The following is a 14,398-nucleotide window of genomic DNA, read 5'->3' on the forward strand; positions in this document are numbered from 1 at the left end:
AAAATCCTGCACACCCTCTGGTTTATACTGCTGATAACTGTTCATTTATGACGTTTCAGTCTACACAATCTTCATCAGGTGTAGACTTATTTGAGGGATAGGCTAACAAAAGACTCCATTAAGTTACATTTTTGGAACTGTATAATCCATCATTTTTAAAACTTGACCCATAGGGACTACAAATCTGGATACCTCAGCCTCCCTCTACTAGATCGATTTTATCATTCCACTTTTTTAAAATCTGTTTCTTGCAAGTCTCCAACTTTATGGAGATGGAATACTAAAACACTGGAGTAGCCTTTTAATACTTCCCTTACAGTATATTGTTACCTATGAGGCCTTTATGATTAACCCTGATATTGATGTCTGTGTTTGATCTGATAACCTTACAAAAGCCAGTGGTCCAACTGAGACTCCCTGGGGAAATCCTCTCTGCAGCTGTCACATCTTTACCAGCTCATGGTAAATGCTTTATCAGTTAGGTCACTGTATGCGACAAGTCACTGTGCCACTAGTCTATCAATGCTTGGTCCCATGCAGCTTGGCATGATGGGGGTGATAAAGTGGAAGAGGTGGGGTAAGAGGAAAGGGAACTGTTAATGATATCCGTCTCCCTCCCAGCTTGTCGAGACAGAGGTGGCGGCAGGTCTAAGTAGGCATTGCCACAATGGCCCAGACCCATAAACGCTGGAAGAGCATAAATATCTTTATCAAAACCACACAGAGACATTGGTGGCCACTCCCCACTGTGGCTGCCTTTACCCACCAAATCTGCATCTGATAAACTCTCCCTCCCTACCCCACTGCTCCACATCAGACACAGCTAATAATGCCACACAAAACCTGGAGGAGGAGTAGAAGACTACTTTCACTGGCACCACAGTCCACAGAAAATGATTTGACTTCACATGACTTGTTGCAGCTCATGTTGAAACATAAATCACTGCATCGCTATACTCCAATAAAACCAGTTTTTAATATAAATAGCAATTAAAGACAACACCAAAGAAAGGGAGTGTAGTCTTCCCAAGGTTTTTATTACTGAGAAAGTTTGTATTTGAATCTGCCTTGGCTACGAGGACAAAAATGCAAATTCAAGAGAAAATTCTCAGTAAATAGAGTCAGCAGTTACATTTTGACCCTTACAAGCATTGGAAAGGAGAAGCAGAGCATCCTGTTCCCCAGGCCTGCAGCGGCTCCCTCTCCCTGCCCGAGCCCACCCCCAAAGGAGGCAGTAAATGGTCCATTTTATCTCTTTTCTGTCAACCATGACTCCAAGAGCACCAGATAGTAATCTGGGTGAAAAAAAAGAGTAAAAACAATTTAATTGCCCCCGCAATTTTTTTTTTCTACAGTCATCCAAAAACCTTTCGAAGCAAACTATGATTGGGATGAAATTGCAGACCCTCTTCCGCAGGAAGGAAAAGCTGACTAATCACCTCGTCATTAATGTTGAAGCTCATCAGGGCCCTGTTGGCACTGCCCACATGGCCACGCTGACTGCTGCTGTCAAAGCAAGGTTGGCGCATGATTTGCTCTGAAGGGAAAACAGCTTGCAGAGACGAAACGTATTTGGATTCTGCTGTTCAAATATTTGGAGCGCCCTGACACGGCTGCCGCCATCCAGAGCTGGCAAGGCAGAGACTGCCTTTAATTGATTTAATTATCAGTAATTACTCAACTGTTTTTGTGTATGCTCTGTAGTGCTGGGTTGGGGAGGAGACGGAAGGGAGGGGAAGGGGGGGGGGATCTAAGTTAATGATGTGTTTCCATCTTAATTAATGCTGTGGTCCAGTCTGGTTAAAACACATGCACACAGACACATGTAGGTGCAATTTTGTGGAGACTGACACAGATCGACGTGGAGGGTGGCAGTCTGACATGAGATGAAATGAATGAAAGGAGAATTAATTTGCTGAGCCGGAGAGAAAAAAAATATGAGGTGCTGCTATGGGTTCATTAAGGTTCAAAGCACTGCAACGTTTACTGACATATTAAAAACTCTTTCAATCAAACAATAAAACTGAACTTTCAAATGATCTGATTTGGCATTTTGATATAGCTTGAGAATAACAACAAATTAATGTATGAGTGTGTTTGCATAATCCTGCCTGTGTGCACGTGAGCTCTTGCCTAATATGTGTCTGAGAGAAAGGGTGGGGGGAGTTGTTAAAAGTCTTGAGTTCTAGCCTGTAAATGTCATGTTTGGTCGAAGATTTCCGTTTTTTCCTTCTAATTGGTGTCGGGGGATTTTGGTTTTTCAAGGGGAGGCTGAAAAAAAAAAGCGAGTGAGGAAAGCAGGGGGGAAAAATAAGCCCACAGAACTGCCGAGTTGCACTGAACCCAAACTGGGTTTTCTTTTAATGGTTCCTACTCCAGGAGAGCATAGCTCGGGTCATTAAGACGGGAAAATGGGGTCGCGCTAGAATAATAATCCCCCGCTTTTATTTGACAGCACAAGAAAAATATTGTGTCAACACATAATGGAGGTTACTGGTGATCATAAACTACATTCACTGTTCAAGACTGTGGAGGGATAGGCGGTGCTGAATTGACAACTTCAATCTAGGGATAAAATGTTGTGGCAGGTTTAGCACAAGGCATGATCTTCAAACATCTTCATCTGGAGTTTGTTGGTAGGAAAAGAAGAATTCCTTCACCGGGTCTTTTTTGATTTAATGGAGAGACCTCTTCTGGTGGAGCTTCAAAGGAGATGTTGAGCTGTTGTCATCGTTGATGCTTATAAATCTGAGAGCATTTCTCTTTCGCACACTCCATGTTTCATCCACCTCCAGCCATCCAACACCCCCACATCTCCTCTCCCCCTGGTCTCGGTCTCGACAGTGAGTGGGTTACTCTACTGTTTACAATATTTCAAATTCCCTCTCAAGTGTTTGGCTTGGCAGGTTGTCCGGCCTTTTCCCTAGCAATTACAGGCTTGCGGGGTTTCTCAAATGGGGCTTTTGAAGAAATAACACTTTTCTCCCCAAGCTCAAGGGAAAAAACGGAGACATTTGGCCAGCAGCTCATACAGTCAATCACACAGACCGAGCTCAAGCTCTGTCTGACGCATTTGGCTACTAAAATATCCTCATACCTTGTGTGTGTGGAGGCATACAGACACACACACTTTTCAGTACTCAGTCTATAGTCAGTCAGAACTCTACTGTGACTTTACTGTGATGGAATATGCAGATTTGATGCAAAATTAGAAAGCAAGCATTAAAAATTGATGAATAAACCAAATTAGAGAAAATTAGATAGTAATATAGAGTAATATATCTCATATCAAGTTTTGAATGATAAGTAAATCATGTTTACTGTACGAGGAAATGTTGACCTTTGTCATCACAGCTGTGTAGAATGTGTCAGGTCTTTTTAAGCCAAGTTCACATCAATGATTTGCAATGAGACAAAACGGTTTTAGAATGTTGCAGAGAAAATTGCAGCAGTGTGAACTGGTTAGTTGCAGAGCGTCTGAAGCCGTTGCCTGGGGTCTCAAAAGACTTACCTTGTCAAATCGCCAAGTGCAGTTTTAGAACATAATGACATAGCTATTTATCTTCAGCCAATCAGGACACAGCAGAGGACAATGCTGGAAACATGGCGGATTTCTGTACAGAGGGGAGGGAAGACCAGCTCATCCAACTTTTTGAAGAACAGCATTCATTTTACGATTGTACCTAAAAAAAAAAAAGGTACTCCAAAATATTAAACAAAAAAAACACCCTTTCTTTGATTGCAAGCATCCTGGGTGTGTGGTAAGTTACGTCTTGTTCATTTTCATTCACGGTAAGCTAATGTTGTGAGTTAAGTTAGCTAACGTTAACAAACAAAACACCGATCACCAGCTAAATGGTGGTAACATTTAATCTATTCATTGATGGTAATGTAGCTTGTAGGCTATCAAATACAAACAGAAATCCAGCTAATCCACTTAATTCAATGTATCAACACAGAAGTAGCGGGGTATGCCAGTGCGTCGTTGCCATGGAAACAGTCCTCTGTGTCTGTGTGTGTTGCTTTGATGTGAACAGCTCAGTTTTAGAACATTTACCATCAGATATCTTGGGATTCTTTTGCAAGTTGCATCCAGTCTCGTTGCGAATCATTGATCTGAACTGGCCTTTAGAGGACAATATCCGCTTGGAGTTTTCTTATTGGATAAATAAAAAACTTCCCAATTACCCATGTCACAGTTTTGATGTGTTCCTTACTGAATCGAAGCAAGCTGACGACTGAGACTTGAGAGGAGAAGATGAGGGCTCAGAGATAGATGCTGATTGTTTATTTGTCCATAATCGGCTTAGATCAGTCACCTAAGGTTCAGCTTTATTTCCCAGATCAGACCAGAATGAGTCATCATGTGTGAAGCTGTGAATGAGAGGGAAAGAAGAAGGCAAATATAAAGACAGAAATTTTGTTTGTGTGTGAGTGTGCAAGCGCAGATGAGAGCACAACAGAGAACATTTTAAGCCCTCCATCAGGGAAACAAGGACGTAAGTCATTGCCGCGTCCCATTCTGGTAATTACAATAAACGTAATTGCACAAATGCTCTGCTAAACTTTCTCTGTGAAGATTATGATGCCGAGTTCAGATGAAAGGCCCAATAACATCAACATAGTTGGCCTTGCATTGTCAGAGGGCGGAGAGAGGGGTTGGGGAGGGGGGGTTAAAGGAGGAGCAGGAGGGGGGGGTCTTGAGTTCCTTACCCCGAGGCTAAGAATCTCCCCTCCCTCTGCTCCTCCACCTCCCCTCGCCCTTCCACCCACACAAGGGAGTTAAAAATCCCATTTACTCTGACTGGAGCCAGGAGTTGGCTTGAAAAGGCCAGGGACAAAAAGCGATTTTCCACGGAACAAAACCATTACAATGGTCCCGCTTTGATCTAGGCCCCCCCTTCACTCCTACCAGTGCCAATTGAACTTTGTCACCATGCAACTGTCATCCACGAAGGGAAAGCCCTTATACTCTGAATGAAGCGGTCCACAGCAATTTACTCCAGACAGCGCTTTGAAGTGTCAGGGAGAAGTCCAGCTCCTAGTCTGCACTTTTTGGACCACTCAGCCTCTCTCCTCTCCTTCCCTTCTCTCTTTCTTTCTCCTGCCAATTTCAAATGGCCAGCAGGACAGCGTGGACAGTCCAGCAGGGCATCGAAAGAAGAGAAAGAACATTAAACATCCAGCATCTTTGGCTTTCTCTCTCTTCCCCTCCCTCCCTCCCATCTAAGTAACAGAGGCATGCAGCGCTGGCATGTGGATAATCAGCCATGGGGCCCCGCGACATCAAAAGCTTGGAGAGCCCCTAAGAATACAAATGTGAGGCCTAATGGTACACTTCATTAATGTCCTCCCCATCAAAGGCCACTTTACTGACTTGGGAGATTGACTAATTTACACATTGTGGGAAATTGCTCCCAGCCATGCGTAAAACTGCCAAGCATTTATATAGAGAGAGTCAGAGAGAGAGGTGGGGGGAGGTAAGTGGAAGGGACAGCCTCTGTTCTCTTTTCGAGTGCTTTCTTTAACTGTTGGAAGTGGCTGAAGGCCAAGCCACATTATCACACATACGAACACCGGGGAGCGCACGCCTTTGTGTCTCATAAGGATTATTACTTCAGGCATTCTGATGTGCTCTATCGCTTTCCTCCCCTTTTTCTCTTTCTCATCTTCTCCTCTTCCCCGTGTGCTAGATCCTTTTCTTTTCCAAGCTTTTTTTAAGGACTAGTTCAAATTTTTGAGCAAAGCACTACTTTGCTTTCTGAGAGTGAGGTGAGAAGATCGGTCTCAATCTCACGTTTGTGGAGCAACACTGGGGCAGTTTTGGTGTAGCAGCCACAGTTGGAATTGCAGGTTTTGTGGCGCCCACACGCCCAAATTAATGTTTTCCCATACACTTCCCATCATTAAAAAAGAAACAGCAAAGTATTAACTTTTCTGAGTATCATAAATACTAAGAATTAGTCAAATTAAGAAGTCTTGGAAAGCTACAAAAGTAAGTTGTTTTGTGCCATTCACGTGTGGAAAACTGGCAGGAAGTCACCCGGCTCAGCCAGAGAAGGACTCTAATGAGAATACTCTATGGGCCCAAGAACGCATAAGTCTAAGGAAGCCTGACAAACCTTTTTCTGGGTATGTGCCCTGTGAAAAACTTTCATTGGAATGAATGGGCCGCCATCTTGGAAGACAGTATCCAGTTGCCTAAAAACATGCATGAGCTGGAGTCAGAGCATGTTGTCTGGCACCTGTAAAAACTGTAAAGCTGACTACAACACAGATATGGTCAGTGTAGCCAGGTGTCCCAAACCTGACTTTAGAATGCTGGCCACAGTCAGAACGTCCTATTGCTGTTGACCAAGAAATATTTACAGCACGTAACTCCTCCAAAAATCACAAATGGACATAAACATTTCTGTTTATGTATGAATTAAACAGACAATATACAATGCGTATTCAGCTTTTTCCACTTTGGACAGAGACAGGCCAGCTGTCTTAATGCAAATCTATACTAACCATGTCCCTACTCCAGCGCTCTACTTAGTGGCTATAAACAATATGTTTTATATCAATAATGGATCACATGACTACTTGTATGTAAAAGATGTAGCTCATAATGATGAGCCCACAGAGGAGTATCACCTGGCTCTGCTTTTCCCTCAGCTCTACGAAGCTTTATAGCATCTTTCAACTCATTGTTTATTTCTGGCCCACAACTTTACTGTTTTGGTTCTGCTTTGCTGTTTTCAGCAAAACTTTTGATAAACCCACTAGACAGCACCAAACAGGAGACAGACATGGTGAACACAGTAGTGCATTTAGGTAAAGAGGCAGATATTTCCCTCAGAGTTGGTGGAGTCCAAAATAGGTTGCTAATGTTGCTCCCTATCTGCTGGATGTGTAAATGGGCAACTGTTTGCTATATCAACTTAAAAGGTGATAATATCTCAGTACTACTTTAGTATAGTTTGTTTTCTTTGACCCAGAGTGGCCAAAAAATCAGTTTAAAGCACAGACATATGATGAGGTTTATAGATTTTATTTTCCCTCATTCTCAAAAAGAAAGCAAATAACTGTATTTCCCAAACTTTTAAACCATTCCTTTAAATATACAAATCGACTAATCCCCTACAATCCAACTCTCCATCTTTCTCTTTGCACCGACACGTTTATATGTGTTTTTTTACAATCGCACACATCATCTACTCGCACATACACACAAAAACTCATATTACTGTCATCACCAGTTATTACAAGCTGGAGCCGCGTGCAGGCCAGCATGTTTTACAACCACGTTAACCATGCTATGGGGACTTAAGTGACTGCTTGAGATATTTTTTGTAGCTGTCTTACATACATGTTAGTGTGAACTCACCGTATGTGTATGCGTGTGTGAGTTTGGGGGGCTGGAGGGAGTTAACGCCTGCTTTGGGCCCTGACACCTGCGATACAGAGCGAGTCTTTCAGTGGGCAAATTATATAGCTTTAATTTGTCTTCTTGAAACAGTGTAACCGGCCGCAGACACTGATGCCAAGTGCCGCTCGACTGTAGCATTGAGGAGAATGTTAAAAGTGTGTTGAGTGTCTGTATATGTAAGCACAGCCTTGACATAAGTAAATACACTGGTTTGGGTGGAACACCTGTTTATGTTGGAGACTGGGGGAGCTGACAGATATTATAAAGGAGTTCTCAATGTTTTCCATGTAGCCAGAAAGTAGCAATGAAGCTTTTTCAAGGAGCTGCACTGGCAAAAGTGCTGTGCCACTGGACTTTGGTTTGCTGGCAGGAAGGGAAAGCCTAATGTGTCTCGTTTGCAATTTGGACCAACTTTTGTGGTTGGCCCAGCCTACAGTAGTACACACTTCAGTCATTGGCTGGTCAACAGACACGATTTGAATATCGTGACTAATTCGACCAATTAAACTGTCACAGGCCTTTTTTCAATGGGCCTTTTTTCACAGGCTGCTCATCCATAATGCTCTCCTCTGTTACCCAGGGCTTTGACTTTAACTCACTCTATTCACAGTGAAGTGGTGCAATGAGCTAGATCACAGAGTATGTAAAAGCATAGCCAGAGGCACTACTGGGCCAAGCCACAGATGAGGGGGGATCTTTACAAATTGAACAATGAGGTCAGTATAAACAGTTCGAGACACTGTTATTTGGCTGCTTTCAAATCAGAAGCGGTCAGGGTGGTCAAAACAAAATTTACTGGAATTACATGGAAGTCATGAAATACAATTTACTACTTATGGATATAACAAGCAACTCATAGCATCTCTAACGTGATAACCGTACCTCTACTAGTGTTAGGTGTGCATATATGTGACTTTGCAATAATCATTTCACTTAAATGGAACTGATTTTATTTAGGTAGAGTAGGACACAGAGCACTCATGAACTCTGCCTCACTGCTGCTGCTAAGCAACCCATGACCTTAAGGAAAAACACAGGTAATCCAGGTACTCATATTCATTAGGGTACCATTATCTTTTTGGACAAAAGTGCAGCCCCGAATGCATTAAGGTTTCAGTATGCTTAAAAAGAACTAGGTTGTTGATTCATGCCTAGAGGCAAAACTGTGTAAACCAGTCCCTAATGGCCTTTCTTAAAAGTGGCTGAAAAGTCTGCTGTTTCGTACAAATCAGGATAGGGGGCTCGTTAAATTGTTGGTTTAGGAAAGTTACAAAAATTGTTGGACTGCGCCCACAAGTCTGACTTCAGAAAGTTGTCAGGGGAGGGGGTCTCAAGCAATAATGGATGCGGAGAAAAATAAGGAGAAACTTTATAGATGTTCTCTCTAATCTCAAATATGCACACACTACAAGATTTGAAAATAATGGCGCATCACACACTACAAGATATTATTAAGATTATTGTGCCAGAGGGAGCAATGCACCACATCATGTTATCTCACATGGTCTCGTGGGGAAACAGATGTAAACAAAATGGAGACTGACACGCAACAACTTTGTTTAGTAAAGCTCTCCTCTTTGTCCGTACGCTTATGATATGTCTTAGAAGACACATTTTATAGACAGTCATGTTCTTGTCACATATCGTCAAGCCTTTCCTCCATTTCAGCTGTCCAACGCACAGCTTGTTATTGTTTGTTCATGGTTGCCATTTCAAAAGTCCTCTCATTCACTTTCATCTCCTTGTAAACTTGTCTCTCTCATTGGCTATTGTGGTCCCACTCGGAAAGTAGTGATGTAATTATCCAGATTTTAAATCCTAAATATCAAACATGTTTGAAATGATCGGGGAGCCCCCAATGAGTCTGTTCTGGAGGTTTAAAATTGGATCTGTAAACCCCTCACATTACCAGATAATCTGGGCCAAACATTGGTACCGACCAAGGTCCCAGACCAGAATTGTTGGGAGGGGTGAATCAGGGATAAATTGGCCCGAAACTCCTGTAGACTGAGCCCGGCTTTAGGCCATGTTCAGACAGACAACAGCACTGCGTGAAAAATGCAGCCTTCTTATTCATTTTCAATGAGGCTGTGAAGAAAATGCAGTCCACCAGCAAAAAAGTTGGCAATGGCCAATCAAACATAATGCAAGGACACATTATTGGTAGATTACTTTGTAATGTGAATGGACTAATTCCACTGTTTACTTGATGATCATTGCAATAAAGGAAAATGTTTGTCGCTGTGATAACTTTCCAGGGATGTAAATCCTTCCTTATAGACTTGTAAAGAGCTTTTCACTGTTTTGGAATCTGATAAGCCTTCAGATTCATGGATCTATTGCTTTAAAAAGCCTTTTTGGATCATACTTTATTATCTCATTGGTACCTGAAACAACACGCCCCTTTCAACACAGCTCCTTGTGATGTTTTAATCCAGGGCTGCTTTTGGTCTGAACATGTGGTTATAGAAAGTGTTGTGTCATTAGAAGGTCTCAGGTTTGTTTGCAACTGTTGAAAAGCCATCAGAAACAAAAGTTTGGCAATAATTGCGGTCAATTATTCCTGTCAGTATTACAAATTGAGAAGATTTTAAATTTAATTGAAAGGCTACAATCATTACATGCTCCCAAAACATGAAATCGCTGTATTCATATGCTTAACTAAGATGCCAATCTAGGTATATCTATTTTTTGCTCAACCGCATCATTAGGTATTTTATAATGACTATGTTATGAAAGGCATTGCAATCTATTTCCGACGTAGATTTCTTGGCTCTACAAATTGGCAACAACATGGGGCTCATAACCTTGAAAATCTTGTTTAATTGTTGGCTCTAAATTGCCCTGCAATTAAAATACTCTGTCGTTCCAGGACAAACAAACACAGCATACACTGTCAAGCATGGAGCAGAAGGTGGCCAGGATCAAGGTAATAATGGTGGATAATTGTGGGAAAGTTAGCACATGTTCAGTCAGTCAAACTTGACTCTGGTTTGTACATGTTAATGTGAGTCATTCTACGACAATTCATTGTTAATTTTTTCATTGCACTTATAACCCAGGTACACCCAAACTGTTACAAAGGTTGTCCCAAGACACAACGATGATGGCTGACCAATGGAGACATTGGGGGAGACTGAGGGGAGACTTGACATCAATAGACTAGAGTCAGGTCTCGTGAACCTCAAAGGGAGCGCTTGAATTCACCTTTTGTTCGTCCCTAAACGAGACGCTGGGGAGACTGCGCCAATCTAGTCCACAGATCTCAAAGAGAGGGAGAGCCACGCTTGGATTTAAGTAATGCGGTGCTCCTTGTTGAACAAATTCACCATTGTGACTCGTTAGTCTGATACTATCCACATACCTGCTTTTGGGGAATGCATGTGAAAAGGCGGTCTGCAGTCTCTGCCAAGAGGAGGGATGGAGTGGTGAGGAAAAAGGAGGGGCTCTACTTAATGGGTCACAAATTCACATTGAGAGGAGCCACATCTGCATTTTATCAGCAGGGCCCAGATAGTGTTACAGGGGACGATTGTCTGCAGATTGGCCATTGGGCCTTTTAAAGTGGTAAATTGTTGAGCAAAAGCAGAGCAGCACACAGGATGACGTAGCATGGTGCCGCCTGCCACTCATGGAAGCTGTCAGACTAACAGCGTTGAAAAAGGTCTGACGAGTTTTGAGGATGTATTTGAAATATTCTAGTTGTTGTTTAACTAACACATGAATGTTTCATTTCCTTATTCTGTCTTTGCAAAAAAACGTGTTTGTGTGTGAGCATGTCTGTTCAGTTATATGTACATAGGGATCAGAGCAACTCAGACTTCTAACCCTGATTCAGGCAATTTCAGCAGTCTCTAGTCCACAGTTCAAGCTAATTTTCTTTTTATTTACACTCCCCAACATCAAAAGCATCAGTGGTAATTTGGCAGAAAGCCGTTATCTGTCCAGACATGGTCTCTTCCCATGGCTGACCCAGAACATCCTCTGACACATCTTCTCCACAGGGAGCTGTGGACGTGGGGGCCAGCGTGGTCTGACAGCGAAACAAGTCCCGCGAGGCATCCGAATCCCCGCAGGGACCTCTTGTCTCTTCCCTCTGCTTCATTACCATCTTCCCCCTCTTTCTCCCCTTTCATCTGCAGTCTATCGCTGGCTCCAAGCCGCTCGCATCCGGGAATATGGTGAATAGGGGTGGGAGGCTACAGACGGAGCGGGAGCGGATATGGGAAAAGGCAGAATAAACATTACAAAGAAAGGGGATTTTCATTTCAGTTTTAAAGCCTGCTTTTTGACAATGAAAATTGACACATAAATAGAAAAGAGGCAAATTTTGGCCGTGGGATTAAAGACTTTTCCTCTCTATTACAGCTCAGGTGGTTTTAAACAACAAAGATTATCATTTTTCTTTTCTTTTTTAATATCCCCTACCAGTGACAGGGTCAACTGGAAACTGGACTTCATCATATACAGAACCTGTAATTACACATGACAGACCAATAGCATTTTAGTGGAATAACTGAAGTGCACAAATAGAAAAAATGTATAAACAGGGATAAAAGCACGAAGGGTAAAATGTATTATATCAGTCACAAGCACTACAGTGTGGATGCTGCAGGAGTTGATTTGCAGGTTTCTGATGATTATTTATTGCTCGTTATAACTTCTGCACTTAAATTTTGTGCATAAAAATGTTGCCATTGATCTTGTTTTTATTGTTGCCACATTTCTTTGCTCCGAAAGAGATTTTGATAGTTCCCTGTATGACAACATAACCCAGTCGATAGATAAATCAGTGAGCCACATTGCACAGTTCAGCAGAATCCGCTGCACAAAAGAGACAAGGGAAAGTTATTCCATTTGTCTACAAAGCGGCGGAGGCCAATAAAGATGTTCTGACCAAATCTCTTCACTTTATCTTAATTGTCTTGAGTTGATGGGAGGGAGAGCCGTTCCACTTTATGATCACCTATTTGCCCTCTAATGGTGTTTATAAAAAGGATGGGAATAAACAAATTAGGGGAGATGGACAGGATAAGGTGCACACACTCATACATGCACACAACTTTTCCCCTCAGAGCTCAGAGGTATTGCATGAACTCAGAGTGCTTAAATTGTCAAAACAGTGAGCTGGTTTGGCATGGAAAAAAAGTCTAAATGTTGTACAATTACTTTTAACCACCAGTTTTTAGTTTCACAAGATATTACTGTGGGGATGTTGCGGAAATCATAGGACAAACATTATGTTCCATCAAGTAAAAGAGTCTGGTTGATGTTTTTTTTTTAAAGTATCATAACGCTCTGATAACAAAATCTTTTTTCTTGATATATTTTGGATACATTTTATTGACAATAAAAAAGGGAATATGCACTGATTTGCTGGCCAGAGATATGAAACCATTTCAGCAGTTTCATTCAACAAGCATTAGGTAACCAGGGCTAATTTATTGCTTTCTCATTTATTGGGGGCAGCTTTGAAACACATTTTCCCATGACTCTCCTCTTTGATTTCTCTGACCTTTGACAGACACACACCTTCCCTAAATGCACACATAAATCTACGCCTAACCGCACACACACACACACACACACACACACACAGAAGGAAACATGTACACACATGCCTACCTTTGTTTATATGCATTTCTTCTGCAATTCTCTCTCTCTCTCTCTCTCTCTCACACACACACACACACACACACACACACACACACACACACACACACACTCCCTGCAAGTGGCCTTATCGCCAGACTCTCATGCGCCCCCAGACTCCACTAATCAAGACAAACTCCAGCCCCTCACCCCCCAAATCCCACCCTATCATATCCTTCTCTCATTCCTGCACCCTCCCCCCCCCCCAATCCTCCCTCATCCCCTCCCACTTGGCCCTCTGAGGCCGTCGGGCCGCACAGGGTCCCACTGTAATTGGTTTAGACATAATTTACTGCCCACTTGGTAATGTAGCATTTCAGCATCTGATAAAAATCATATCAAGTCACAGCAATGGGCGCTACGGCTTGAAAGGGACTCATTGTAATCATTTAGATACCAGAGGAGGTTCCTGCTCTCTCTCACTCACTTTCTTTTTCTCTCTGTAGTTCTGTTTCTGTCCTTCATGCACAGAAAGACTTAAATATAAACTGATATATATACATGTGCATGTAAAATTCCCTGTTGGAATTTTTCTGCTTCCTCCTCCACTTTACTTTTTACTGCAGGCCATTTTCAAGGGTCATGACAAAGCACTGTAATCATTATTGTTCAAAAGAACATGGCTGCAGTTACCCGCTTGATTACTTCTTGTTTCAGCTTATTTTTGTGAAACAAGAAAGAGAGAGAGGGAAACAAACAGCGAGCCAGAGAGGAAAAAAGGGGGACTGAGGAAAAAATCTGTCTTGAACATAAAGTAAAAAAAAACAAAAAGGGAGTCCAAATGATGTGACTGTGAATTGATGAAAGTTGTAATTATCATAATTAACTTAGTTTGGGGCTTCATATGGAATTGCAGGAAATGCAGCTGTCTGTTCTCTCGTGCTTTCAGTGAGCCATAAATTGAGCCCCAGGCTGATTCTGTTGCCACATTGGTTTCCACACCATCAGTGCTGAGCTACTGTTGCACTGCGGTTAAGAAATGATGGTGTTAGACTGCGCAAGAACAGATGTCTATTAGAAATGTGCTGTTGTTGGGATAAAAAAAAAAAATACCTGCAGATAAAATTATTTTTCAGATGGGGGTAATTAGTGTAAAAAATCAAACATTTTTAAACAGACAGAAATAAAAAGACAATAAGGATAGAAAAGGCGCATTTTATTATTTTATTACATTTATTTAAATTGTCTTTTTTTTAACCTGTCTGCCACACTGAACATCCAGGGTATACAGTAAACAGACAAACTTTTTAGTAATTTTCAAATTTTAGTAATACTTCTTTAGTGAGTTTGGATTCAGAGTTAGCCAAACTCCTCAAGTTTAAAAGCTCAATA

The 14,398-nt window shown here is 41.9% G+C and overlaps 1 long non-coding RNA gene across 1 annotated transcript; it reads left to right on the forward strand.

The window, feature by feature from the left end:
- Nucleotides 1-3,380: 3,380 nt before the first annotated feature.
- LOC121894294 lies at nt 3,381-12,456 on the forward strand. The gene is made up of 3 exons (XR_006095515.1): nt 3,381-3,761; nt 10,287-10,343; nt 10,477-12,456. It is a non-coding gene; the product is annotated as an uncharacterized LOC121894294 (long non-coding RNA).
- The last annotated feature ends 1,942 nt before the right edge of the window (nt 12,457-14,398 follow it).

The sequence above is a fragment of the Thunnus maccoyii genome, chromosome 3 (assembly GCF_910596095.1).
Source record: "Thunnus maccoyii chromosome 3, fThuMac1.1, whole genome shotgun sequence".
Classification (NCBI taxonomy): domain Eukaryota; kingdom Metazoa; phylum Chordata; class Actinopteri; order Scombriformes; family Scombridae; genus Thunnus; species Thunnus maccoyii.